The 9,477-nt window shown below is 41.8% G+C and overlaps 1 long non-coding RNA gene across 1 annotated transcript; it reads left to right on the top strand.

Annotated features, from left to right (window-relative positions):
* Positions 1–1,875: 1,875 nt before the first annotated feature.
* On the top strand, positions 1,876–6,187 carry LOC129379575 (uncharacterized). Its single transcript, XR_008608200.1, has 3 exons — positions 1,876–1,919; positions 4,574–4,652; positions 6,046–6,187. It is a non-coding gene; the product is annotated as an uncharacterized LOC129379575 (long non-coding RNA).
* The last annotated feature ends 3,290 nt before the right edge of the window (positions 6,188–9,477 follow it).

Genomic DNA, 9,477 nt, shown 5'->3' with positions numbered 1-9,477 from the left:
GCTGATGTGGATTCAGCAGCATGGATCAGTGTGAGGACAGAGAGGAGGGAGTCCCTCCCTCTAAAACCACTCTGTGTGGGGAAGATGAGAGCCAGAGCAAAGGTCAGAGGTGAGGTCACCATCTCTAACTGTCCACAGCCCTTTTCACACAGCGTTCACTATATCAGGCCAGAACAGACGTGGTGATGAAGCTGCTGCTGCTCCTCTTGCTGATTAAGTTTTAATCATCATGTTTCTGTCAGGTTGCATCAGAGACTCAAACCAGAACCAGAACCAGAACCCAGCTGTGTGTCCTTTAAGAGCGACAAGTCAAAGGATATTCTCACTGACTTTAAATATCCTGGATCTCCACCATCAGAGAGGTGAGCTGTTTCTAACTGCTGTAACTTCTGTTTATATCTGTTATTGTGGCCATGTGATGATAAGTTCTGTTGGGAAGGGAATGCTAGGTTTGAAGAAGTTCTTATTGTCATACCACATTTGCTTGTTTGTGGTAAGAAATTTGATCTCAGGACCCATATTAAGAAATTTAATACACAAATAAAAAATAAATAACTATTAAAGTAGTTAAATATATATATAACTTAAAAAGTCATATTTCACTAATTTATGAGATGTAGCTGAATTAGTTACAGTTGCAGAGTTCATGCAGTCTGAAGGGAAGACACTGAGTAGGAACAGTGACATCCTGGTAAAAACTTGGCAGAGAATCCATCAGTTTTATGTGATTAACGTCTCCCACAGCCACATAAAATGCCTCTGCTTGCTATTGATATGCTAATGGTGTCATGCAGCTTCTTTGATACCATTGGAGATTTTCAACTCTCCAGTTAAGGTTCGCTGATGCTGGAGATTCCAGAAGAGTCAGTGAGTTAAACTCAACCAAGGTTGAGACGTATTTCCTGCCGATACTCTACAATCGGAATGGAAAGCTACTTACAGGCATGGGAAGAGGTTCTCTGCCCTGATCCTCTGTACTGGCCGTCTGTTCAACTCCCGGTATTCTGCGCCGGATGAGCGGGTTCCATCTGCCCCTTGCTCCGCAGTGTGCAAGTTTCCGCAGGCTCCAGGCTGCACTCTGCACTCTTCCCATCCAGGTTCCTTTTATTTTGGCTCTAATCAGCATCTGCTGACACCTGTTCAGGTGGCCAATTGGTGCGCTCTGCCTTCCTAGACAACCACTTTCAGTCCAGTGCATTTGGATTGTTAAAGGGGAAAAAAGGAAAAAAGAAAAGCAACGAACCCAAAAACAATCTGTACATGCAAAGCAGAAAAACAATAAACCATAGGAAAAAACAATCATATTTTCTCCTGCACAACATAGCGGGCAACAAAAATCACTTTTCCAGTTTCATCTCTACTTTTAAACATCATCTAATTTGGCAGATTATCAGTCATTTCTACAGTTAAACTAAATAATATCTCATGTAGATCTCATTCTTCGGTGAGCTTTGTGTCTGACCATCTGGTTCTGATTGAAGCTCCATCAGATCCTCCTTGGATGGTCAGAGTGGAATGATTCCTGGTTCTGCTCCATGTCAGAACTCAACACTAAGATCACCAAACTGTTCTCTCAGTCATTTAAACCAACATGTTGGTCTCAGAAAAAAATATTCTGCTCTTTAAGGCTGGACATTATTCAGGAGGATCAATGATCAGGAACATGTTGGAGGATTGGACCGGTTCTGATCATTTAGATCATCAAGTTGATGATCTGTCTGGCTCTGTTAGCCAGACAGATCATCAACAGATGAGCCACATTGGAAAACAATCTTTAAAGCATAACCACACAGAAAGTTTTTAATGAGAGTTTTTCTATCAGGATCCATCAAAGAGTCAAGCCAGAACCAGAAACCCTTTAAGAGAAACAGTCCAATGCGTCGTTGGGTTAAATCTTGTGGACCTCCATCATTGGAGAGGTGAGCTGCATCTGACTTCTGTATCTTTGGAACTGAAACAGTAAGCACTCAGATATGCCCAGTTATATTCACAAAGTGAGGTTTATCCATTATCTACCAAATCAGATCCTCTGTTCTAATGAAAACACCTACATATCTTCATTTCTGGGTGTTGATGATGTTTTGCTGCTTCCTGGCTCCATGTCAGACTAAAGCCCCTTTTTTAGGGTTAGGCCCAGCCATGCTTCGGTCCTGTCCCACCTGTACTGCAGCCCTGTTGTGTTTGCATATATTTGAGCATGGTATCGAAGCTGTACCTGACGACAGTTTTTACACTAAACAATGGGGTCCACAATTGTTTATTACCCCCAGTTGGTGGGGGTAATGCTTTCTTTAGTTATTTTCCAACTGGCAATGTACTGAAGAAGAAGAAAACGGCTACTTACTACTATGAAGATGCTATCAGTTTAGAAAAACTGAAATTTATTACATACGTGGTTTTCTCATATTAGCAGTTATAAATTCAATTAATTTTGCCAACGATAAAGCAACAACTGCGTTTTTGGCCACTTCTTGATTCCTTGCATCCAGTTCTTCCAGGCAGAAGGCGTTCTCCAACCTGCAAGCTTAACGTATGTCCTCTGGCAGTATGTTTACATGGCGGTCATGCTTTGCCCAATTTCCTTTTCTCTTCTCTTATGGCCAGAAGTAAATCCGTGTTGGCTGAGCATTTGTGATGAGGATCTGAAATAAATGAGAAGAGTAAAACTGTTATATTACACAAAAACATCTTTATGAAATAAATAAATCAATAAATCGATACCAAGAAAGAACGAGTGTCGTACCCATTGCACCATGTTCACACTGGTCTGTCGAGCTGGAAGAAGTGGAAGCCGTGAACACTGAGGGAGATCTTGGTGAAGATCTCGGAGGGGATGATGGTGGTGACATTGATGAACCTGGAATGTCAGCGGGTCCTGGGAATCCAAATCCTAATGTAAACTTTCTAAAAAGAACAGGAAAAAAAAAACTTCAGCTTGATATTCACCATAGCCTATTCTGCTAGTTATGAAGCAACAGACAAGACTATACACACCACAGCCTTACAACCTGTTTTGCAAGCATAACATTACAAATAAGCTTTTATAGCTAATTGGCTCAAAGTGAAATGTACAATGGTGACTTACACTGTACATAAAACTTACCATCAATCATGTTCTCCAATAAGATGGTAGCCAAATCGAGGGAACTTTCCCTGCCGCTACTTGACAACTGACGTCCATAGACGGCTTCCATCTTATTGTACCACCGCCAGTCTTTCCAACCTGTTCCACTCCAACAGTTGTTGTCCTTAATTGCCCGGTAATCAAAATTCAGCTTATTCAACTTCTCTCTACACTGTTTGGAACTTCTGATGTAGCTGGCCGAAGCCATTTCCTCATAGATGCGGTGGAAAACTTTCTTATTCCCCGTTGACACATCTAGCTCATTCCGTACTTTTTCATCACCATCTAAGCTGAGGAAAATTACCTCACCATGAGACCAGGTAACAGCAGAATATTGGGAGGAATCCAATAATAATAAGATACTAAAAAGAGCACTCTTTACATAATGCAGTAAGAAAAGTTTAGTGAGAGCCAGCTAGAACCAATGAACGGCTGACTCCAAACCAATCAGCTACTGAATCTAAAGCAGCCCCACTTGCCCGGCCCAATTAGAACCAAAGCTCTTGTGGTTCTAAGGAGCTGGGTGGGACCAGGTTGGACGTTCTAATGCAAAAACGCTCGGACCTACTTTGAAGCCAGGCCGACATGGGTCAACCCTGGTTTAGCTGTGCAGTGCAATAGGGCTTTACAGTGGAACATATTTTCATAACCCACTGGGAAATACCTGGTAAAGCCATTCTGGTCCATCAGGACTTGGATCCTGTGTGCATTGTGAGAGCAGTTCAGCAGGGAAGGAAAGCTTCATGATGTGGTTGGTGAGATCTGCTGGAACTCAACCAAACTGAGCTGATGTGGACCATCAGAGGTTCTGCTGGTTCTTAATGGGATCAGCAGGAACATTAAACCTGGTTCTCTGCTCACATCCAGATATCACTTCATGGTGATATTTGGAGTGATATAATGTCTGAACATTATATCTGTCCACACTTTTGATTGTCTATGTGGACAGATACAATGTGCGCTCACTGGATTCCAGGGATCTACAGGATCCATTTTAAAATCCTCACTATAACATCCAGGAGAGGATCCCACATGGACACACCCACATATTTCAGACCTCCTCCATGTCCACATCACCTCAGATCTAGTCATCAGAACCTGATGGATGTCCCACACTGTCCTGAAGACCTGTGTGGACAGAGCCTTCACTTCCACTGTCCCCAAGCTCTGGGAAACTGTCTCCATCAGCATCAGATCTGATGACAGTTTGGACTGTTTGAGTCCAAGTTCAGCACCAACTTTTTAAAATGTCTCCTGGGTAATTCTGGTGTTAACGGTCCTCATCCTTATTGTTCATCTTTCTCTTTCTAACTTCTTTGTAATGAGTTCATACAATTATTTGCTTTTCTGCTTTAAGGACTTTTAATGTGAAATTCTTCATGATTTCCTCTGTGTAAACTGCTGGATGCATATTTTCTGACTTCCTAATTGTTCCTTGTTCCACCACAGAGTGGACCAGCAGTTCTCAGAGGTTCCCAGTGGTCCATATGACCAGCATGATCGAATACATCTGGACTCCATATTTACGGTGTGTAGATGTACAACAACTACTTTTCTGTTCACAGTCATCTTCATGCTGCACTTTGTGGATAAGAGGACTGTCAGTCTGTCCAATATCTATCTGGTGTTTGGCTCCATGTTTTCAGTGTGATGCAAAGGTAGCGCTAGACTTTCTTGCAGTTTGTCAGTTTGACTTACAGAATCAAAAGAAACCCTGTAACATTCTATTTTTACCCATCAAATTATAATTGATCTTGACATAGGTTACACAGACGCAATTTTTTTGTGGATTAGTTAATATTCAACTATTGAACTGTGAATCGAGATCTCATCACATACAGCAGATGAATGCATCAAACTTTTCCTCTGCAGGGACAAGAATCACTTACTGTTGCCCCAATGACGTAGAGTAAAAAGAAATAAGCAACTGCATATAAATTACAAGCACTTCACCCAGTGAAGGTCTGAACACACAGTTCCTCACAACTGTGTTCCTGGTCTGCATCTACAGATAAGTCTGTGCTGGTAAGTTAGCCAGTGGGATCTCTCTGAACCAACCATGTTACCTTTCATTTGAGGCCTGAGACTCAATTAAACAAAGTATATTATACTTTATTTGGTCTACCATTTGAGTAAGTAGTGCAACTTCTCTTTTATCTTTTTTCATCCTCCTGCTGTCTTGAGAGCCAGGATTTTTTGAACCACACAAGCTCTTTTAATCCTGTGCATAGTCAGGGTGCATGCTTTTACTAAGATATTTTTCTGTGGTTTTCTTCTCCGAAACTGACAGAGTACAACTGTGAAATCTGCTGCACTCCTCCTGAGCCTTACACAAAGATCACTGGAGGGCCATTTGTTAAAACTGCATGGTGTTTTAAGTTCACATATCAGCAGTGGCTGAACTTCGTGCCCATTAATTATATAATAAAGAACTCACTGAAATTTTTATACTTGGATTAACCTAAAATTTCCTCAAGACAAACTGTCAGCTCACCTGTTTCGACTATAAATCCAGTATTACATGATGGCATTTGCTTTAGTTTTCTCTATTCTATGAATTAGAGATTGGAAATAAAAATGATATTTCAACCAAAGGTTGGAATTAACTGAATCTCCAAAGCATCCTGTCCATAATTCTTCAATGTGCAGTAATCTCCCAGGTGCCAAGATTCATTTAGTTCAGTCCATGAGATATTCAAAAAGGATTGTTTTAATTGATTGAATTTAGATTCCTATAATGTATTTGGTGCAAAAAGTTTATAATGTCTGTGCATCAGCCAACGGCGTGAATTGTAACCTGTCACACTGATGCATGGGCTTAGAATTTTTCCTTCATTTAAAAGAAATCTGGTCAAATACAGAAAATATTCCATAAACACAATCCTTGCATGATGTGTCGTTCATCTATTATTTCATTCCAGTCGCTAGAAAACAAGATCATCACTTTTGTGAAGGATGAGCTGAAGCAGATCCATAAGGTTCTAAGTCCAGATGACCCAGAATGCTCAGAGAGCCCAAGAAAAGTTGATGATGTGTCAGAATGTGAGGATGAAGAGCAGAGGAATAGCATTAGACAGGCACTGATGAAGATCACACTGAGCTTCTTGAGGATGATGAAACAGGAGGAGATGGCTGACCGTCTGCAAAGCAGTAAGACGATTTCTACAAAGATATGACCAGATGGATAAATTACATAATTATTAATGTCTTAAGAAACATGGTCACATTTATTCTAATCAGCTTCAGAAAATGATTTTGTTTAGTTACTGATTTTACTTTTTGTGACATATTAGAACACTATGGTGCAGTTTGTCAACATCTTAAATCTGGTCTGAAGAAGAAGTTCCAGTCTGTGTTTGAGGGGATTGCTAAAGCAGGAAGTCCAACCCTTCTGAACCAGATCTACACAGAGCTCTACATCAGAGGGAGGGACTGGAGAGGTCAATGATGAACATGAGGTCAGACAGATTGAAACAGTATCCAGGAAACCACACAGACCAGAAACAACAATCAGACAAGAAGACATCTTTAAAGTCCCACCTGGAAGAGATCAACCAATCAGAACAGTGATGACAAAGGGAGTGGCTGGCATTGGGAAAACAGTCCTAACACAGAAGTTCACTCTGGACTGGGCTGAAGACAAAGCCCACCAGAACATCCACTTCATATTTCCATTCACCTTCAGAGAGCTGAATGTGCTGAAAGAGAAAAAGTTCAGCTTGGTGGAACTTGTTCATCATTTCTTTAGTGAAACCAAAGAAATCTGCAGCTTTGAACACTTCCAGGTTCTGTTCATCTTTGATGGCTTGGATGAGAGTCGACTTCCACTGGACTTCCACAACAAGGAGATCCTGACTGATGCTACAGAGTCCACCTCAGTGGATGTTCTGCTGACAAACCTCATCAGGGGGAAACTGCTTCCCTCTGCTCTCCTCTGGATAACCACATGACCTGCAGCAGCCAATCAGATCCCTCCTCAGTGTGTTGGCATGGTGACAGAGGTCAGAGGGTTCAATGACCCTCAGAAGAAGGAGTACTTCAGGAAGAGATTCAGAGATGAGAAACAGGCCAGCAGGATCACCTCCCACATGAAGACATCACGAAGCCTCCACATCATGTGCCACATCCCAGTCTTCTGCTGGATCACTGCTACAGTTCTGGAGGATGTGTTGGAGACCAGAGAGGGAGGAGAGCTGCCCAGAACCCTGACTGAGATGTACATCCACTTCCTGGTGGTTCAGACCAAAGTGAAGAAGGTCAAGTATGATGGAGGAGCTGAAACAGATCCACACTGGAGTCCAGAGAGCAGGAAGATGATCAAGTCTCTGGCAAAACTGGCTTTTGATCAGCTGCAGAAAGGAAACCTGATCTTCTATGAATCAGACCTGACAGAGTGTGGCATCGATATCAGAGCAGCCTCAGTGTACTCAGGAGTGTTCACACAGATCTTTAAAGAGGAGAGAGGTCTGTACCAGGACAAGGTGTTCTGCTTCGTCCATCTGAGTGTTCAGGAGTTTCTGGCTGCTCTTCATGTTCATCTGACATTCATCAACTCTGGTGTCAACCTGATGGAAGAAAATCATCCATCATTTTTCTCTACAGTTTTTAGCCAATCAAATATAAATGTTCTCTATCAGAGAGCTGTTGACCAGGCCTTACAGAGTCCAAATGGACACCTGGACTTGTTCCTCCGTTTCCTCCTGGGACTTTCACTGCAGACCAATCAGAGACTCCTACAAGGTCTGGTGACAAAGCCAGGAAGTAGGTCACAGACCAATCAGGAAACAGTTCAGTACATCAAGAAGAAGATCAGTGAGAATGTGTCTGCAGAGAAAAGCATCAATCTGTTCCACTGTCTGAATGAACTGAATGATCGTTCTCTAGTGGAGGAGATCCAACAGTCTCTGAGTTCAGGAAGTCTCTCCACAGATAAACTGTCTCCTGCTCAGTGGTCAGCTCTGGGTTTCATCTTAGTGTCATCAGGAAAAGATCTGGATGTGTTTGACCTGAAGAAATACTCTGCTTCAGAGGAGGTTCTTCTGAGGCTGCTGCCAGTGGTTAAAGCCTCCAACAAAGCTCTGTAAGGAAACACATTGTTATTGCATTTATTTTTTGATCAAGAAAAATCTGCTAATGGTGGGGAAAGTATGGATTCATATTTCTGTTTACTCACCAGTGCATTGCCTCCCCAATGGTGTCAGCTAGTTAAATATTCAAGGAGCAAAACTCCTTCAACTGAAACTGGAATCATTTAATTCATTGTTGAATTCAATATTTCTTTCAAGCCTCCAGTTCAGTCCTTCAAAGCTGGAAGCCTAACTAAAATAAACCAGTACACAAAAAGAGAAATGTAAAGATGTGTAAAATTTCAGTCTCCCTTAAATCTTTCCAAGAGAAAGAAAAACATACAGTTTGATTAACTTTTTAAAATCAAATTTCCCTCCCTGTCTCCTCAGACTGAGTGTCTGTAACCTCTCAGAGAGAAGCTGTGAAGCTCTGTCCTCAGTTCTCAGCTCCCAGTCCTCCAGTCTCAGAGAACTGGACCTGAGTAACAACAACCTGCAGGATTCAGGAGTGAAGCTTCTCTCTGCTGGACTGAAGAGTCCAAACTGCAACCTGGAAACTCTCAGGTAAAATGTTCTCAATCCTGGTGAAACCAGACATCTTTCCATTACCTGTTATCAGAGATGATGTAAATATTATTTCAGTAATGGATCATAATAATATTGGAAGCATGGCTAACCATGCTTAGTCTTGAAACATAAACATGGCCGGTTTTAATTTCATCCCTTCTTACATAAAAGAACAAAGAATAGAGGTATTTAGAAATGTTGAGGTCAGGATCCCACTGATAGTGTAACTGGGGACCTGACAGTCTGGTAACAGTCCGGTGCATTATTTCAAATCTTTCCAAGCATCAGTTCTTAGATGTTGTCATCTATTCTATATTTCGCAAATTTTTATTTTATTATCTACAAAACTAAATACGGTTTTATCACTTTTCACAGTATTTATTAACAGATTAAGTATGAGTTCAGACCTTGGTCTCTACCTCCATGTTCTCATTTTCTCATCATGTGATGAATTGTGTGTCTGCAGCTTATCAGGCTGTTTGGTCTCAGAGGAAGGCTGTGCTTCTCTGGCCTCAGCTCTGACCTCCAACCCCTCCCATCTGAAAGAGTTGGACCTGAGCTACAATCATCCAGGAGACTCAGGAGTGAAGCTGCTGTCGGCTGGACTGAAGGATCCACACTGGAGACTGGAAGCTCTCAGGTATGGAGGAACCTGCTGCAGGAGCAGAGAAGGTCTGATAGAGGACTAAAAGAGTCTTTAGTCACATTGCTAGAAAAACT

The sequence above is a fragment of the Poeciliopsis prolifica genome, unplaced genomic scaffold, assembly GCF_027474105.1.
Source record: "Poeciliopsis prolifica strain line A6 unplaced genomic scaffold, Auburn_PproV2 SCAFFOLD059, whole genome shotgun sequence".
Lineage (NCBI taxonomy): Eukaryota > Metazoa > Chordata > Actinopteri > Cyprinodontiformes > Poeciliidae > Poeciliopsis > Poeciliopsis prolifica.
The sequence above is the reverse complement of the archived record's forward strand: the minus strand, read 5'-3'. Positions and strand labels throughout refer to the sequence as shown.